Raw genomic sequence first — 21,559 nt, 5'->3', positions numbered from 1 at the left:
GTTCCGAAATGAAATCTACACGTAACCAGTCGGCAACGAGCTTTCGATCCGGCACACATTTACAAAGTGGTCTGTGGATACAACGGTCGAAATTTCTGTCAAAATAACTAGTCTCGGATTGTCTATCCACTTTGAATGACCTTGTTTTCTGTTATCAGGCACTGTTATTTTAAAATGCATATACATCCTATCAACTACAGATCACATTGAATTCCAAAATGATTATGTCGTGATCCCTGGAGGTTTAATAGCCATAAATATGTTTTCAATTCAATAATTTATCGTATGGTTTAAGTAAACACATCGAAACAATGGCTGTTTGAAAGCCGCATCTTCTGTCGTCGATATTCTTGAAAATGAAGAAGCATGCGAGCCTATAAATCACATATTTTATATACCATTGTCCTCTACCTATATACTATATAAACTTATGGATTTTACATTGGTAATAACCCCAATCACTATCTTTGTGTCGTCTGCCCGTGTACGGGATGGCGGGCTTTTCCACGCTATCGATTTTCTAGCCCGACGCGCAACCGTAGATGCTTCGGTCCATGCTCGACTAGCATCGACTCCGTAGTAAAACCAGACGACAACCTCTTCCCTAACAATGTACTAACGACTGCAGGCAGTTCCGGAAAATTCGTCACGTCAAATCGTTTGGTTTATTATATCTATGTATGTGTGTTGTGATATTATGTTTTCCGTTGGATATGTCCATTGCCTGTTATTCCGGGATACATATGGGGGTTGTACAGTATTAGAGGGAGACGTCTAATATCGTGGTATATCTGGACCATGTGTTACACACAAACACACATACGCCGTGGATCGATATTAAAGGGATGAATTAAAATGGTTTTAGACAACACGAAACTCTCCATTGTTATCGCCATTACAAACCAGTCACCCCAACATCCGGGTTACCTCTGAGAAACCGGAGACCAGCTACCAGCAATGTGAGTATTTGATACATTACTCTGTATATATATTCGGTAGTATTACTACATTGTGTACATGTGCTTTGGTTTCCCGCGTATGCCGTCTGATGAGAATGCGCATATGAAATATAGTACTTTTATTAAGTGTTATTAATGATAAGGATGCTCTACACAAGATGTATCACTGTATGCACTAAAAACCCTGGCGAGTGTGTCCTAGATGTCGTACAACTCTCAGACAGCACGCGACACGCGTGGCCATTCTCCAGCTCTAAACCACTGGGTATAGGAACCGTATGTGCCAACACACATAGCCACTCGTTGTCGTGAAAACAACTGTTGAAATATTGCATTTTCTTCTCTTTTTTATTTCACTGTAAACACAATATACATGCGTTTTTTTGCCATTCAGCCATGATCCTTTATTATACATAACTAAATTGGGATATAAGTTAAAGTAATTATTTGTCGAATGATATACTTATATAATACAGTAATTATAGCTGCCAATTATACACAATACATTAATCTTATTACGACAGCATACGTGATGTATGTATAATATATATATGTTTAGCTACATATCGTGCCGAGGTCGTCAGACAGAGTTCAATAAATATATAACTCGTTTGCACGGACCATATCACGAGAAGTCTATATGGAGATTTGGCTGTGCGTGGATTGCAGTGTTGTGTAGATATCTATAAATTAGTACTCATAAAAAGTTCAGATACTCATACTTTTTGTCACGGAGGTAAGGTAAATTTCGGTTCCTGAAAGTATACATCGTATTGTTCAGATAGAGTCACTAAATATGTATTATGATTCCATTCCATCAAAGACATTTGTCCATGATTCTATTTTGTCTCATTTCCGGTTTGAGAACCAAGTGTAGCCGAACCTACCCTGTGATTTGAATAAGGTGCGGAGTCTTAATATTACATCTTTGTAACATTATTACTGGTTTATAGGCCTATGTATCAAGGACACTTCACTCTGTTCCATGGAGTGGTCTTTGTAAGTTATTTAAATTTATAATTCAAATCTATATGAAACGGATTCGGTTTGTGGAACCGGTGACTTTCCAAAAGACGTGTTGGGTACATGTATCATGGTAAATACACTAATATTACCTTCCGGGTCGATTGAGATCGGGAACATAAGCACGTTCATGGCCGCCCAAAGTGCACGTGTACAGGTAATATACTACAGGTAAAAGTACATCGCAGACACACACGCTGTAGCCAACAAGCTGTTCGTAAAATAAAACTTAAAACAACTTAATGCTACCGCTGTTACATATATGAGACTATTTTATTATTATACTTTAAGAGACCTTACACTGTATCGTATTACTTGTTACGTGGAGTGGCTGTAAAGCGTATTACCGGAGTCATTTTGAGAGCCTTTTGTTTCTGTAGAATTTGTGGAACGAATTATGACGTCACAACTAAAATTCTATACCAGATACAATAAACTTTATTGTATGCCATCTTTATCAAACAGACACTTGCGCAATTTCTGCGACAACACGACAAAAAAAAAAAAAAAACAACAACAAAAAAACAAATAAAACAAAACAACAAAAAAACACGTACTTATTATACAAAACTGGTATCTTCTGAATCAACATGAGCCAAGAACATCTTTTCTATTTACCGACTATGTTTGCAGTGAACGTAGGAAGTATTGTCATAAATCTACAGCGTTAATATTCAAGGAGGAAACCGAAAGAAAAGAAATAATGCCGGATATGTGACCCAATATCTTATAACGTCTATTTGGTGTGACATATTCCCGTTTATAAGGTGTTATTACCTGTGAAATATTCCCGTCAAAAGGTGTTATTACCTGTGACATATTCCCGTCTATGAGGTGTTATTACCTGTGACATATTCCCGTACACCAGGTGTTATTACCTTTGACATATTCCCGTCTATGAGGTGTTATTACCTGTGACATATTCCCGTCTATGAGGTGTTATTACCTGTGACATATTTCCGTCTATGAGGTGTTATTACCTGTGACATATTCCCGTCCACCAGGTGTTATTACCTGTGACATATTCCCGTACACCAGGTGTTATTACCTGTGACATATTCCCGTCTATGAGGTGTTATTACCTGTGACATATTCCCGTCCACCAGGTGTTATTACCTGTGGCATATTCCCGTCTATAAGGTGTTATTACCTGTGACATATTCCCGTCTATGAGGTGTTATTACCTGTGACATATTCCCGTCCACCAGGTGTTATTACCTTTGACATATTCCCGTCTATGAGGTGTTATTACCTGTGACATATTCCCGTCCACCAGGTGTTATTACCTGTGGCATATTCCCGTCTATAAGGTGTTATTACCTGTGACATATTCCCGTCCACCAGGTGTTATTACCTGTGACATATTCCCGTCTATGAGGTGTTATTACCTGTGACATATTCCCGTCTATGAGGTGTTATTACCTGTGACATATTCCCGTCTATCAGGTGTTATTACCTGTGACATATTCCCGTCTATAATGTGTTATTACCTATGACATATTCCCGTCTATCAGGTGTTATTACCTGTGGCATATTCCCGTCTATAAGGTGTTATTACCTGTGACATATTCCCGTCCACCAGGTGTTATTACCTGTGACATATTCCCGTCTATGAGGTGTTATTACCTGTGACATATTCCCGTACACCAGGTGTTATTACCTGTGACATATTCCCGTCCACCAGGTGTTATTACCTGTGACATATTCCCGTCTATCAGGTGTTATTACCTGTGACATATTCCCGTCCACCAGGTGTTATTACCTGTGGCATATTCCCGTCTATAAGGTGTTATTACCTGTGACATATTCCCGTCCACCAGGTGTTATTACCTGTGGCATATTCCCGTCTATTAGTATATAAGGTGTTATTACCTGTGACATATTCCCGTCCACCAGGTGTTATTACCTGTGACATATTCCCGTCTTTAAGGTGTTATTACCTGTGGCATATTCCCGTCTATAAGGTGTTATTACCTGTGACATATTCCCGTCCACCAGGTGTTATTACCTGTGGCATATTCCCGTCTATAAGTCTATAAGGTGTTATTACCTGTGACATATTCCCGTCCACCAGGTGTTATTACCTGTGACATATTCCCGTCTTTAAGGTGTTATTACCTGTGGCATATTCCCGTCTTTAAGGTGTTATTACCTGTGGCATATTCCCGTCTATAAGGTGTTATTACCTGTGACATATTCCCGTCCACCAGGTGTTATTACCTGTGGCATATTCCCGTCTATAAGTCTATCAGGTGTTATTACCTGTGAAATATTCCCGTATATAAGGTGTTATTACTTGTGACATATTACCGTACACCAGGTGTTATTACCTGTGGCATATTCCCGTCCATCAGGTGTTATTACCTGTGACATATTCCCGTCCACCAGGTGTTATTACCTGTGACATATTCCCGTCTACCAGGTGTTATTACTTGTGACATATTCCCGTACACCAGGTGTTATTACCTGTGGCATATTCCCGTACACCAGGTGTTATTACCTGTGACATATTCCCGTCCATCAGGTGTTATTACCTGTGACATATTCCCGTCTACCAGGTGTTATTACTTGTGACATATTCCCGTACACCAGGTGTTATTACCTGTGGCATATTCCCGTACACCAGGTGTTATTACCTGTGACATATTCCCGTACACCAGGTGTTATTACCTGTGACATATTCCCGTCCATCAGGTGTTATTACCTGTGACATATTCCCGTCTACCAGGTGTTATTACTTGTGACATATTCCCGTACACCAGGTGTTATTACCTGTGGCATATTCCCGTCTACCAGGTGTTATTACCTGTGACATATTCCCGTACACCAGGTGTTATTACCTGTGGCATATTCCCGTACACCAGGTGTTATTACCTGTGTCATATTCCCGTATATAAGGTGTTATTACCTGTGACATATTCCTGTTTATCGGATGATATCACCCGTGTAGTATTTGTATCAACATATTTTGGTAGTGCATTTCTAATTCAATTTTGTTTAAATCAATTTTGTCTGCCGCTATCTATTCCACCAAGCTTGGGTCTGGATTTCTCTTCAACTGTTTATATTTACATAGGAAATGTTAACAGTTACCGGAGCTAGAAAGGTCTGTCAATACTCCTCTACTGGTTAGCTACTTACGATATAACTCTGTAAAATAAACACGGTAGTAAAGGTTTGCTGGGCTTATTACCACGTCAACTTCCGGGGTTATTTTGAGGCGGGGGTCTCTTTGTTGTAGTTGGTGACTACCTCACTGAACAATGAACGAAAGGCCCATCGCGTTCCAGTCAGATCAAAAAGGGTTACTTGTCTTGCCCAATGACACAACCAGGACAGCACAAACCAGTCTGTTTCTCAACTTCTAAAACGTAGGGCCTATCAGTAGTAGAGCTATAGTATAGTAACCCTTGTCATTATACATGAGTTGAAGGAGTTGCCAGTGTGACATTTAGTAGTTATACAAATATTGCAACAGTAATGGAAGTTATTACTTAATGTTTGTTGAAAGTTCAACATAGTACCACACATAATGGCGCTGGTTATAATATTATAATATGAATATGGCGATATAATGGAAAATGTCTAAGCTAAGACTACTGATATTGAGAGAGATACCCAAATCATGTATATTGTGTTATGAAGATGTATCCTTCGAAATTGTGTAGGGTTTATAGAAATATCAATAGCATAATTTTTAGCTTTCAGTTCTACTACGATACAATGCAGCTACACTGTAGTGTAAAATAACGAACACATGTTATGCCAATACGGCAAATCTGTACATAATAAACAACATCTATATGACTGTAGACTTGCTTCTCTTATTCTCATTGTTTCATTGTTTCGTTATTCCTATCTAGACTGTCATCATTATTGCACCAGCTGTTGCTGGAGACTTCATTTATAATTCAGGTTTACTCGAGACTTCATTTATAATTCAAGTTTACAATTGTTTCGAGTATTCAGTAAACCTGTACACATGCACGGAGCCTATTAGTGTTGTACAGTGTAAAAAGGCGGATACTGAATTAAACATTGAACCTATTGTTAACCATAGCTATGTATAAAATCAATATTATATATCAGGGCCGTGATTATACATTGACGGTAATATTTACATAGAGCGGTTTTTGTAAATTGTCATTTCAAACACACACCTCTACAGTGTACACATAACAAACAGCCGTAGTATTCCTCCGCCCATTTCGAGGTGGCTTGTTCATATACAAAACATTTAAAACAAACTAAAACGTGTGGTGCCGAAAACTCCTCTCTGTTTCCGAAAACGTTGTTTGCAGTTCGACATGTTGTTATTTGTCAATGTGTGTTCTCGTTTTCGCATAAAGTGTAAATGTATCTGACGTGATTGTATTTTATGTAAATGTATGTGACGTGTTTGTATTATGTGTAAATGTATGTGACGTGTTTGTATTATGTGTAAATGTATGTGACGTGATTTTATTATGTGTAAATGTATGTGACGTGATTTTATTGCGTGTCAATGTGTGTGACGTGGTTGTATTTTGTGTAAATGTGTGTGACATGCTTGTATTATGTGTAAATGTGTGTGAGGTGATTGTATTATGTTTTAATGTGTGTGACGTGATTGTATTATGTGTAAATGTGTGTGACGTGCTTGTATTATGTGTAAATGTGTGTGACGTGATTGTATTATGTGTAAATGTGTGTGACGTGATTTTATTGTGTGTCAATGTGTGTGACGTGATTGTATTTTGTGTAAATGTGTATGACGTGATGGTATTATGTGTAAATGTGTATGACGTGATGGTATTATGTGTAAATGTGTGTGACGTGATTGTATTATGTGTAAATGTGTGTGACGTGCTTGTATTATGTGTATGTGTGTATGACGTGATTGTATTATGGGTGCGACGTGATTGTATTTTGTGTACATGTGTGTGACGTGATTGTATTATGTGTAAATGTGTGTGACGTTATTGTTTTATGTGTAAATATGTGTTGACGTTTCCGTTTAATGTGTCCATTTTGTCTTTTCAGTGTATTTCTTCAAGGTGTTTTAACTTGTGTCTTTAGTACTATCCTTTGAAATCCGTGGAAATTTACGCGAGTGGGAAATTTACGCGAGTGGAAATTTATGCTAACAACGCGGAGTCCTTTTGATCGCAAAATGTATCCTATCTGTATTACTTGGATATCAATTTGCGTATTTTCGAACTGCAATTGGGTTGATCGATCGCGAACGATACCCCCACGCTTATAGTTTACATATAAAATCACGAAATTTACTAATTTATAACAACCAAAATAATCACATTTACAGTATAGTGTCTTATATCGTGGTATATTGTGTCTTATATCGTGGTATATTGTGTCTTTGTTCGGTATACTTGTCTCTTAAGGATGTGGTATGTTACGTCAGTGTGTATTGGGATTTGTATTCAATCCTGTTATTTTAACGACACGGAGAAATAAGCCTTCCAGAATGGATTGATGTAGCCATATTTTCTATTTTGTTGTACAGACAGAAAAGGCTAGTAAAACATCAGCCGCATACTATATTCATGATTTCACAACATCCATTGTGAAATGACATAAAAGGCGATTGTGAAAATGAACAAAAAAAACAACACTACCATTCGAGCTCAAAATGGAAGAAAATTTGTTTTTGTTGACCCGAATTCATGAAACCATTCTCATGCTCAAACATGAAGTCTGCGCTAAACCGAACTGTCTTCAATGTCACTTAATCATGATTTAGCAGTTTAAAATTTAAACCTAAACATCAAAATTAATATCTCACTTGATGTCTTTACGAAATTCCTTCGAATCATTGTAAAATATTAAATCAGATACGAGATATAGTACCAAAATAATTTGAGTTTTGAGCACAAAATGTGTATACCTCATCAAGAGTACGGTTTCATATGGTATAAAATATATAACTATACAAGGGTGAATGGAGCACGAATTCCCGAATCCTTTCTCATTTGTCGTTTTGTTTTTCTATATTCATGAAGATAGCATATTTAAATCATGTAACTTTGTAAATGTCCGGACATTTAAATTATTTCAGGTCCAATTCTCTGTTAAATTCCCTCATTGATGAGCAAACCATCTTTTTATTGAATGACAGGTAGGAACAATAGAGAGTGTACCAGAGCGGTCAGTGTCTTCTGTCTTATCGGCGGTATTCACTATGTTCACGTCGGTCGATTTCGGTTAATGTAACGTTCTCAAAATAATAAGCGGGCTTGTGATAATGGGATGCTGACCACTTATCCCAAAGTGGTTTATAAATTGGAAAAATGTCGCTTGACATTCTGCGATTCTCGTTACTCTCATCCTAAAAGATGTTGATTTTTTTCATTATTTTTTTTAAATCGAATTTTCTTTGACATTGAAACCTAAATAAATCAGTTACTTGGTTTATTTGGTTTAAAGCCATGCACCTTTATAAATATAACTTAGCTGTATAATGGTTAAATCCTGCAATATGAGCTGCTTAGATAGGTAGTTATTTGTTAGTAGAGATGTCATTTAATTAGGGAATGTGTTATAACACCTATACACACTGTATTTGTAATCATTGAACGGGACATAGATGACGTAGGTGCGAAGCTACTTCCTGTCTATCAATATGACCCTGTTGAATTGTTGCCCTTGCCTGACATAACTTTTAGAGTTCGTCGCCTTCCTCTTACCAGGAGTTGTAGATGTTGCCACCTTCCCGTAGATAATCATATTTGGAGAGGCGTTCTCCGTCATTTCTGACACCAGCCCGGTCGAGCTCTCGGTTGTTATATCAATTATGGAGTGCACGCGCTGGTGTATTGGATTAAAGGGAAGTAACCTTCAGTAACGGTTTACGTCAGCATCGGTCCTATGTTAAGTGTATCATATCAGATAAAAAACTAATGATGACAATAGTCAGCACTAACGCTACCTCTATGCTATATATAGTTTAAAATGACGGCGACAGTCCGTGGTAACACTACCTCAATGTTATATATAGTTTAAAATGACGGCCAGCGGTAATGCTATCTACAGCTATGCAGTCAAAATTATACAGTATAAACATATTCAAAACGTAAAATATATCAAGTTTCATATATTAACAAAATTACAAACTTAATTACACAAGAACAATTTAGGAAAAGAACGCTACGACAACATATTCATAAGTCTCCTCATACAATATACATGTAAACCTGTCAATACCTCAATACACAACGAGTATATGCTCTAATGCATCCTGTTGAAATCTTCTACATTTCTCTAACTTCCGGTTTTCATGCACAATATGAGCCCAAGGTGTTTCCTTCATTTAGCATTTTCGTTCAACCACTAAATATTTCAATGTATACACATGTGTTCCTTCCGGTGTACCAGGCGCTTTCCCACACGTCTCCGTGTTGTGTTTTTACACATAATTATTATGTACATGTGTTGCCCTCAGAGCAGCGGGGAAAGAATATGCGTGTTTTTATTTTACTGCGTAAATGGCGACTAATTGTGGGCCTTCCTGCTGGGTCGTCGAGGGATATTCCAGTGTCTTCAGTTAAGGGTACCCTGGAGAGCCCTAAAATACATATCGCTATACCCCATTGTAAGCTTATCATATAAGGCCGGAAAGTCCTCCTCCTCCTCCTCTCCTCGTATTTTTCTTCCATTTCTTCTATTTAGGAAACATTGAAGACACCAAATGTCTCTTCTGTCCCCATTACTTCGGACCCTGGCTGTTGGTGTCTCCGTGACACCTGTCCTCATATGATCCTTGCTGTTGGTGTCCTTTTGACACCTGTCCTCATATGATCCTGACTGTTGGTGTCTCCGTGACACCTGTCCTCATATGAACCTTGCTGTTGGTGTCTCCATGACACCCGTCCTCATATGACCCTTGCTGTTGGTGTCTCCGTGACACCTGTCCTCATATGAACCTGACTGTTGGTGTCTCCATGACACCCGTCCTCATATGATCCTGACTGTTGGTGTCTCCGTGACACCTGTCCTCATATGACCCTTACTGTTGGTGTCCCTTTGACACCCGTCCTGATATGATCCTTGCTGTTGGTGTCTCCATGACACCCGTCCTCATATGACCCTTGCTGTTGGTGTCTCCGTGACACCTGTCCTCATATGACCCTTGCTGTTGGTGTCTCCGTGACACCTGTCCTCATATGACCCTTGCTGTTTGTGTCTCCGTGAAACCTGTCCTCATATGATCCTTGCTGTTGGTGTCTCCATGACACCCGTCCTCATATGACCCTGACTGTTGGTGTCTCCGTGACACCTGTCCTCATATGAACCTTGCTGTTGGTGTCCCTTTGACACCCGTCCTCATATGACCATTGCTGTTGGTGTCTCCCTGACACCCGTCCTCATATGACCCTGGCTGTTGTTGTCTCCCTGACACCCGTCCTCATATGACCCTGGCTGTTGGTGTCTCCTTGACACCCGTCCTAATATGACCTGGTTGTTGCGAAGTGCTTTGGTTTAGTTTGGTTTGGTTTGTTTTTGTTTAACGTCCTATTAACAGCCAGGGTCATTTAAGGACGTGCCAGGTTTTAAAGGTGGAGGAAAGCCGGAGTACCCGGAGAAAAACCACCGGCCTTCGGTCAGTACCTGGCACTGCCCCACGTAGGTTTCAAACTCGCCATCCAGAGGTGGAGGGCTAGTGTTTAAGTGTCGGGACACCTTAACCACTCGGCCACCGCGGCCCCTTGCGAAGTGCAAAAAACAAAAACTTTCATATTTAACTTTAAGTTTAGCACTTGGAAATGTCTTGTCTGTGGATATTTCACTAAAAGAGTGATTATTTGGTCATTGGAGAGAAAATAAAATTTGTGATCGTGATAAGGGAAACTCGGACGCACTGCGCTGCTTTTGTCAAGCTCTGTTAATGGAGTATTTCGTACAGAAACAAAAGATAAAAATCTACGTTTGCACACATTGCAGTTTTTTATCATGGCTGTTTGAAGAGAAATATATTGCTCCGAGAGGGATAGCATATATTGTTCAGATTAAATCTAAAAATGATTGTAAAATGTTTTCGGCTCATGCCAAAAATATTCTATGAAATCGAATGAATTCACCGGAGATAGCATCCACAGGCATCTCAAGCGATATCGATCGATTTTCGTATAACTTCGTCAATAAGAGCCCTTTGAGTATGTGTAGTGTAAGATGTCTATATTATAGAAATATAACACCGTGTCCCAACAGTATGCAGAAAACTCGTAATATATATGCAATATACAACAAGTTATTTTTTCATTCGGGACTACTATAAAATTTCGATTTATCAATCTTTCGAAATGGAAACAAAACGAAATTCACCAGTTTGCGAAAATCCTAATTGTTCTTAGTCGTATTGTCAGTTTGACAATTTGTCGGGTCCGGGACCCGTTGTCAGTATAATGTGACCGGGTGGGGTGTGCTGCTGGGTGTCTTTGGCATTATGCTTCAGTGAGGTAGCACTATAAATCGGCAAAAGTTCCGGCCTATCACAAGGAGACTTAACACAAACATACTGCAGCCTCCCAAAACACATATACACACTCAACACACGCATGCATGTCGCACGCACGGGAGGCCGTCCTTAAATGATCTTAGCTGTTAATAGGACGTTAAACAAAATAAACCAAACCAAACCAAAGGGTCCGGGACGTGTTAGATTGGGTCTTTGATTTATTTTTAGTTTCCAACTGAAAATAGTCATATTCTTATGTTTGCCATTTACAGTATAATCCTAGTATAGAGATAATAATGTTTATAATATAAACTTCGCTAAAAACATACCAATAACTGGCTGGTTTCTTCCATAAAGGTATTTTTTATACTGCTATATAAATCAGCTTTAAAAAATGTGCTGTCCGTCCGTCTGTTTTTAGACGGAGTCTGCGCATAAAGAAAGAGTGTATATGTGTTTGTGATTTGGTCCTCCACTCAACGACAGTAACAACTCAACGGTAACTTCAGAAACATTCTACACACGTCAATCCAGCAGTCTTAAGTGTATTAGTGCCTTTTGCTATGGAGGAGTTCTCAGTTTAGATATTTTCACAATTACAATAGAAACAAAAATTGAAAATGGCTGAATTTAGCGTTTCCGGAGAATATCTCAAAAACCATTCAAGATAACGTCACCAAACGTTCTACACACAAAGAGATTTCATTTCCCCCCATTTTTTGGTTACCATGGAAACAGAGTCAAATTCCAGCGTTTCCGCAATATGTCTCAAAATAAAAAATAAATGACCCAATTAAACTTTAAACGCAGTTTTAAGTGGACTGTGCACTATGATTCAAATGTATTGATTAAAGAATTACAAAAAATGTACCTTAGTTCATGAACACAGGTGACCGCTATCTATGCGTAATGGACATTTAGGCAAGAGTGAGGAAAAAGATTATTGTGAACGTTTTTTTAGGATTGTGTACTGTATTGTCAAACGAGGGCATAGAAAACATAAATATAGTGTTTGTTCCATTTGACATGTATTCAATACAATATCATTGTCGAAGATAGCAGACCAAAGTAGGATATCTTGGCCATGGGTGTTTTTGTTAATTAGATTACGCCCATATTGCGATATGCAGAAGAAATGAAATGTACACTATAATTTGACTATTCATTATTAAGTAGTATATACAGGCTTCACATTTATTAACAAAATAATAAATGTGTTCGAGACTAACAATTTCCGGATTTTCGAAAGTGTCTTTACACATGAAATTTAGTTTTAATTGCAGCAAATAATGATGTGTAGCAGACGAGGTCAGATAGCAGAAATCCTTATGATGAAAATATGTCGAAACAAGAATAATCCTGTCTTTGGGATAAAGATTTAAAAAAAATTAGTTTCAAAAAATAAGTTGTGTAAGGAATTGTGTCATTTGGGGTAAAAAAATCATAATATTTAGCATTTTTTAATGTTTTTTGACGTAGTAACCAATGGTTTTCACAGGTCTGAAAAACAGAGAACAAATAAGTCTACTAATAATGAACAATATATTACAAATATATATACTTTTGTGTATGTAATATGCTGGGTTAGTCTACGTATTTAAACTATGTGTATTTGAGAATTTGGCACTTTAAATGTACACTGCTACCTCGGTTGTTGGTATCCACCACATAATTCCTCTTTTTAAAGTAATTTGTAGTTCCATTATTTGTGAGATGAATATTGTCACGCTCTTGTCCAAACTTTCGTTTGAACAAAAACGGAGATTTTGCAAAAGCGTGACACAGCAATTTTCTTTTTTCTTTGAGTAGTGTTCGTTCCGACACCCGTGCTTGGTGTTTGTTGTTTGTTTGTTTTTGTTTTTAATAACGGCGTTAAATAAATGAAACAGCGGTACGGCGGCTCATTACTACTGACAATGAATATTTGTGCAAATGTTGCTAATTTTATCGATTTTCATGACAAGACATTTTGTGGTAGAAAGCAAAATTGACACATAAACTGTGACAAGCACGTCCATTCTACATTGACGGTGCACTGCTGTCGTCATAATAACCACACGAAGCCATACCCATGTGTCACGCTAACTTTGACTGTTGGTGACGTACATGTTCTGGATTTGACAGGAGATAATTAAAAGGACTGCTAAGTGTGGAAGAGAAAGTCCCTAATAATGTTATATCCAGCGGAGATTATTTTGGAAGGGTTTTAATTTGTAACAGTGCTAGCTATATATAGATATTGGATTCATTTAAAATTACACCTTTTTCACAACATCTATTTTTACCAGGACAAAATATGAAATGTATATATCAAAAATAACTTTTCAGCTTCTTGTCTTGTAAGTTAACCAAAACGTCTGAGCGATACATGCCCTACGTGCCTTTTGTTTGAGAGCATATGGTAAAACATATCACTAAGATGTCTTCCGGGAAAAGGAGGGGGGGGGGGGGGGGGGGGGGATGGTATGGTTTTCTGATGGTAACAATGACAACAAACCCCCATGTGCCCCTTTTAGAACTTAGACAATCAATTAAAGAAAGGCTATAACCAGAAAGAGCAATGATGACTAAATATCTCCCAGTTTTTCGATGGGCTCGGCTCCTTTTCATGATCCACTTGACTTTGAACGTCATAGTTATATTTAATGCACCCAAACGACTGCCCAACATGCGGACTCTTGGAAAATATTTCATCTCATCTCCGTTGGTAAAGTAACAAGTTTGGTTTGGTTTGGTTTTCATTTGCTTAACTTCCTATCAACAGCTAAGGTCATTTAAGGACGGCCTCCCGTGCGTGCGACATGCATGCGTGTGGTGAGTGCGTATGTGTGTTTTGGGAGGCTGTGGTATGTTTGTGTGAAGTCTCCTTGTGATAGGCCGGATCTTTTGCCGATTTATAGTGCTACCTCACTGAAGCATACTGCCGATGACACCCAGCAGGACACCCCACCCGGTCACATTACGATAACGGGCGAACCAGTCGTCCCACTCCTAATATGCTGAGCGCTTAGCAGGAGGAGTAGTAACTATCATTTATAAAGACTCTGGTATGTCTCGGCCAGGGAACAGAACCCAAAGCCTTCCTCACAGGGGCGAACGCTCAACTAAAGGCCAAAAGTGAGGCATTGTCAAGGGAGACATTAGGAAGAAGAAAGCTGTTCAGAAAGAAGAGAAATGATAAGATCCCAAATTTAGTCGCCTCTTACGATCATGCTATGGGGGCAGCAGGTACAATTCTTACGCCCTACCAGCACAACAGGGTAAGAACAATTCAATGTACTCGTAAGGTCTATAAAGTGAGAGGTTTTGCAGAGAGCGAGACACATGGAAAATCACGTCGGGATACTTTCCTGTATAGGTAGTCCACAAATATTGTCGCACAAATATTCTGACGAAACTATTTTTGATAGATACAATTATGTTCAATTAAGAAAAATCACAATTTTGATTTAAAAATGAATCTTATGACATGATGCAGTAACCATACTTTTGAAAAATATTTTCATTATATGACAATTACAATTGTAAAAGAGGACCCGTGAGCATTCTATGATGGATACTATACATTTATTGACTTTTGTTGAGGTGTACACGAGACTATACGGTCCTGGCCAAGAGTTTGTTCATCGAGGCCGCAGTCCGAGGTGAACAAACTCTTGACCAGGTCCGTATAGTCTCGTGTACACCGAACACAAAAGGCAATAACTGTCTTGTAATATGGCCAACTAAAACAAATGAATAACAAAATCTCGGTTCAACGCTCGGGTCCACATTATATTGACTAAAGTTTTCAAAATCGGCATGCAGACTGACATTTGGCACTTAAATATTGCCGGATTAGTTTTGTGGCACCTGTAGTATTTTTCCGGGTGTTCAAGAAGTCTATTTTCTTCAAAATATCTTCAAAATAATTCCTCTTCGTTTATTGTAGCGAAACGTTGTTGGGGTATCTCGTCTGCAATATTGTAAACAAAGTGATGTCGAACAATCGTTTGTTTCCAGTATTCTGATTGGCTGTTGTCCAAAGTAACACGTTGCGTGATTGGAGGCAAAGATTGCCGACTTGTTCGTGCTATAAATAGCACAAACAGGTCGACAATGCCTGAGGAATTCCCATCTGAGCAGGTCTACTCTAACTAGGTGTATTATATGTACGGCCGCTATCGGCCATCGTACATTGTAACTCGCTGATGTGTACTTGTGAGGGAAACAGGAAATTGGCCAATGAAAATTAAGGAAACACTCCTGCCATATTACAAACGGCAATATCGAGTGTACTTCGCCACGTTGTATTAAACAACATGGCCGGCCTCGTTATCCTGTTGATCAGATATTGCTCATTAGAATAAACACGACACGTACTTTGAAATTATAAACTCTCACCCAGAATGTGGCACGCTGTAAAATTTGAGTATGCGGTAAAACTTTTTAATTGAATCTCTATTAGGCTCGTTGGTTTTTATTCGTCGATTCATTATGCAAATGTTTGTTTATAACTTGTGTGCCGAGATTTCGGTCATAAACCAGTGTTATTACATGATTAGCTATAAAAGTAAACGGACGTCTAATTTACGTGGAGCTAATCGTTTCGTATACAGCTAGTCAACCAATACCACTTCGCTGATTGGCATACAAACGGTACTCTTAAGGTGTCTCGTTCCAGAATAAATTGGCCATGTTCTTTTTACACCGACGTTTACTGGGTATCCTGATTGCTGCAATATAACCAATTATGTTCTAGGTCGTAGTTACGCTTGTAAGTATATGTCATTTGCATAGATAATTTCATTCTGATTCAAGCGGCCAAGTTCAGATTAGACACTTCAAATGCATTATCGTATGATTGTCGTCGTATCAATCGGGAATATACACATAACTAGTGATTCCATAGAAGTTTTAATGGAGGATATTTTGATACATATACAATTCCTTACAAGCGCTACGCAGACAGAATTCAATAACGCATAAGAACTTGCAGGGTTGCTGACAACGTAATTTTCATAAACAATTGAATTCAGATCCATACATAGACAAATGAGATTAATTATGCGATGAAGAATCTAGAGCACCAGCCCTATTTCTTAGTAAACCATAGCTGAAAGCAAAGGTATATATGGCGCTTTTGGGATAGATACAGGCTAATGGAACACAAATGTAAATTGCTAGACGAGAAAAACGAAAGGATACCTTGCACGTGCCAGATTTTTTTAAGAGAATCAATAGTATGTTCTATATACTTGTTGTTGTGGCGAAATATTGCGCATACACGCAAAGGGGACAGTGTTTACAACAATAAACATGCATAATACTTAAGATTAAAAAAAAAATCCTCGGATCAAAAATCATTATTTAGTGTACATTGTACATTGTTATCATTAATACCAATATCTTGTCATGAAGGTTCCGAGAGCTCTTTCTCTTAAATAAAATATGAATCTAAATATACTTATTTAAGTATTGAACTGCTTTCAGGTGGCAGTTTTGGTCTGTTATCGCCAACTGGACAATGTAAATTTAATGAAGCGCGCTAGCTTATATTTACCCCTAGCGATTCAAAGAACAATCACTATAATAAACGGAATTCAAGTTTACCCGCCATTCTCGGGTGTGAGCCTGTTACCAGCTCTGAATTAAAATAGTTCGTAAGATAATAGAAAACTAGACAAGAATAATCGATTTCATGAAAGTACAAGATATAAACTGTCCGTCTAGTTTTGTCTTGTTTTTTTCAAAAGGAAAATGTGTATTTGATAGTATTCGTCATATGCGATGGGCTTCACTTGGCACAGAAGATGATAATGTCCAACTAACGTTGGTAAGGTTCTATAGTGACAATGTCATAGAGTGATAAATATAAGGGGTTGAATTCACAAGGTATATAGTTCTTAAAATAGTAAGCAGCTTGAGATTAAAAAAGAAATCAAAAAACAATTCCGTATTTCTTGATTCCGATGTGAAAATCACACTTAAAGGTATACATGACATGTTTGTGGTTGTTCATGAAAAAAAGGCAGAGTGAATTTACATTCTCCTGTTGGCAAAGAAGACCCAGGCTGACCAACCATGCTTTAGTATTGCATTGTTTTAAACTTCCGGATAATGAGAGGGATGCGGATCTATCTCATTTATATTGGTTTCCAAACTTTATCAGATTCATTATAAACAACGTTTTATTGCTAGAGTGTGTTGTTATTAAACTAAGCCTTTATCCAACCTGCTGTCATTTTTAGTACAATTAGGTCAGCAGGCCTCCAGTCCTATATGGACTTGTGAAGTGTAATTGATGGAATGGGGATTTTCAATAAAAAAATTGCCACCATTCTTAGTACAGTTGTTCACTCTGATAGTGACCGAAGAGATATTTTTACTTGAAAATACTTGTCCTATCATTTTGATGGCAGTGGATCTGAATACAACCGGAGTAGGTTAAAATGTACAGACTATGGTGACCTACATTTAATTTCTTTTTCCAGTTACTACTGATGTTTTTATACAATTAAATAATTTTCCATAATACTTAATATTAACTCTATTTATTGAAAAATGTATTTTGATTTTGTTAATATCTTTAAATTAACTGATATAACCTAATTGTCGTAGACGTGATGTTGTAAAGGATATGTACTCGTCTCTCAGACGTAAAGCAGCTATTAAATATACCAAAGACACCATTTTCGCACTTGGCTGTGAATTTGGAAACGAAATGCAATCAAAATATATCTCGTCAAGCGCGACCTTTGAAATCTAATAATGACTTGTGCTCGATCTGTTCAAACTAGTACATGTTATATATGTAACACTAAGCCTGGCATTTAAGCTAGTCGACACTTGATTTGTACGAAGTCTCTTTTCGTCGTTAAGACTGTGTTATGGGAACTTTTCTCACTCATTTGGTGAAGGCGGAAATCCTGATGACTTTGTCACAGTCGTAGAAATACAGCCAATATCAGTTATGAATATTGGGAGAAATTACATAGCTCCGCAGAGAAATCAACCACGACCTGTACGATTACCCATAATTCATAGCTGCTCGTTAGTCTCACGGGATCTGTCCAGACCGGGAATGAACGGAGTCCCATACTGTATGAACACAATATGGCAAGTTCTGTCATTTGTGTTTGCCGATTCTACATCCCGTTCGGGTTCCTTACTTACTTACTATTTATCATGGAACGTTTGGTGTGTATACACAGCTGTTGTTTTCTTGGTTGCTATGGAACAACGAATGTATTATAGTTATATAATTGTTCGAGGGCTAACCACGAAAGTCTGTACCCAGGAAATAATTTCCAAGCTCAAAACCACAAAAGAAAGTACAAACGAACATTTTATCTTATAAAACAGCCGATAATAACAGTTAAATATGAATATTTTAACTGCTAATATTCTTTCCCTGTGTTGACGTCGGACGTGTTCGATGTCTGTTGATGTATTTTATGGTTCCGTCATCACAGTCGACATACTTAACCTCGGTTTGACCTATATTTTATGGCGGATGACTATGAAGCCGAAGACGCTTACCCTTTCTAAGGCCTGGTCATATTCAAGTAATTGTTCCATGCATACATATAATGTTTGTTCGTATTTTACCTCCGTTTGATCGTCTTCGAGTTAGAATCATAGTTTAGTTTTAATGTCAATATTCTCTGCTGTTTTCTACAAAGTAAGTATATGATAAACATCCGGGTACCATTGTCATCTGTGTTCTTCCTTTTCATTTGCTGTACACATAGGGACCGCGGTGACCGAGTGGTTAAGGTGTCCCGACACTTTAACACTAGCCCTCCACCTCTGGGTTGCGAGTTCGAAACCTACGTGGGGGAGTTGCCAGGTACTGAACGTAGGCCGGTGGTTTTTCTCCGGGTACTTCGGCTTTCCTACACCTTTAAAACCTGGCACGTCCTTAAATGACCCTGGCTGTTAATAGACGTTAAACAAAAACAAACCAAACTGTACACATAAAACTTGCACTGATTATATGTTTTTCTGTGTTTAACTAGTGAACATGTTATATATAGAAGGTGAGTGGCTGTCATATTGATTCATAAAATACGTTCAATATGTTAATTCACGAGGCTGTATGACATATTACAGGTTAAAACAGGACAGTTATATCACAATTGATAAATCAAACTGCTGTAACTACTGTTACAAAGTACACATGTATATAAATGTATAATTTTTTTTTATCATTTTTACCAGTGAAATATCGAAAATTATTCATTCTAGAAAAGGGTTATTTTTTATTTGGAAAAAAAATCACTTTTTTATGATATTTTCAATTTGTGAAAAATATCACTTTTTTCTTATTTGACCAATCAGAACACTGCTTACAAACGACAATGGGGAAAATAAAGGTTTGCATATACATGTAGCTCTCCCCTATTTGCATGACGTCACATCACAAGATAAAATACATAACGTCACAATTTCGCGTATATTTCTGAGCCGTTGACAGGGGACCGCAATGAATTCTAGGCGAGATTGAGCGGCCTCGGTATATTTTGTAAATGTAATAACAAGAATATCTAACAGCATCTTCAGTAACACCAAATACATTTCACTCATGTGGCTAATATTTCAATATTTTGCACTCGTGAAAACTGTCAAAATATTAGCCCTACTCGTGAAATAAATTTGGTATTTCTCTCTATACACCTAATGTATATATATATCGCTTCTGCAAGTCATATTGGTTTCGTTTTCCTTTGGCCACCGTAGTCATAAACCGCCCCAATACAAGGTGTGACTGTCACTAACTTTCAGTCAGTTTTAAGGCTGATTGTTGTAATCCTCAACTACGACTATAAAGTATGGAAGCATTATAAATGGTGACTCTAGCGACATATCGTTTCTTTTCAAACCCATCAATAATAAATTGAAGCCAGAAAGAGGTGTACTATTGATTGGTCGGTTGAACCTAGCTTTCCTATCATTCTTAGCTGATAACAAATGATTTACTTGTCCGTTGAGAACAGCTTTACAATTTATATAGACGAGGATATTGGATCTAGGAACTGAAATTTCTGTTTTGTAATATGTGATTTATAGGCCAATATACGTGTCCTATTGAATTATAAAATATCGTGTAGTTTATGATGCAGAAAAATGCATCAATCATTGGAATAGGAGAAGGAATAAATAAATGAATGGTATTGTACTAAAGAATATTTTGTTGGAAAAGTAGGTCATGCATTTAGCACGCGTGCGGTTTTATCATTTTGATATTAATGTAGTTATGGGGAAATGTTCATTGTTTGTCGATACTGATTTCAGATGTCTTGTTTCATTATTTGGTTTATTACCCGATGAACATTGCTATTTTGAGACAGGGTTTCGTGTTTGTTAAACTGACACAGGATGTGGCACGGTCTATATGGAATATTACAGACCGATTCGGGAACAGTTTCTTGTCCACGGAAACAATAATGATAGCACAGAATGACCCGTGTACTCATTGTCCGCTTTCTGGAAAAGTAGCTTTTCCAAGTAGGGAGCAAACCAAAGATACCTTCACAGGAAGATAATTAAGTATGTACTTCAGCGACTGAGCGTCTGTAATTCTGACCTTTGGTCATAACATACCGAAATTCAATGAAAGTGAACCACTGAATAGTAATACTACGCGGGATTCGGACCGCGAGGCTTCCGGATTCCATCTGTACTCATTAACGAGGTAATCAACAGCACCTTATTTTCATTAAATATGTATAATTACAAAATCTTCGTGATTTTGTCAGGCTAATACAGTGCCTGATAGAAAACTGCTACCCAGAAGCCTGCATAGCTGTGTAGCGTTGGGTAGTCATATTTTATTAATATTCCGATTGTAGTTATAGAGCAGATTTGTGTACATCACCATATACAAATGTAGTTATGAATATTCATGAGTGTAGAAAAATCGCTTCAAATTCATTGCGCATGCCTGGCGTGAATGACGCGACAAGTTGTAACTGATGTTTATTTGATCAATTGGAGATCACAAAGCATAGCCTGCTCTTTGTTTCCTGTGTTATAATTCGCTAACTCACCACTATTACTGACAAAGACTTCAGCATGGACTCTTCAATAGCATGACAACCACTAAACACTGTGAACGATATACGGTCATATGAAATGTGTT

General features: G+C 37.9%; 1 protein-coding gene across 1 annotated transcript in view; it reads left to right on the top strand.

Moving 5' to 3' along the window:
* The first annotated feature begins 609 nt into the window (after positions 1-609).
* The window catches only part of LOC117316407 (two pore potassium channel protein sup-9-like), a 112,327-nt gene continuing 91,377 nt past the window's right edge, over positions 610-21,559 (top strand). The window contains exon 1 of the mRNA XM_033870958.1: positions 610-959. The gene's annotated coding sequence lies outside the window, so the exon portion shown is untranslated. The remainder of the gene's footprint in view (positions 960-21,559) is intronic.

The sequence above is a fragment of the Pecten maximus genome, chromosome 18 (genome assembly GCF_902652985.1).
Source record: "Pecten maximus chromosome 18, xPecMax1.1, whole genome shotgun sequence".
NCBI classification, from domain to species: domain Eukaryota; kingdom Metazoa; phylum Mollusca; class Bivalvia; order Pectinida; family Pectinidae; genus Pecten; species Pecten maximus.
Note: the sequence above shows the minus strand (reverse complement) of the source record. Positions and strands in the feature narration are given on the sequence as shown.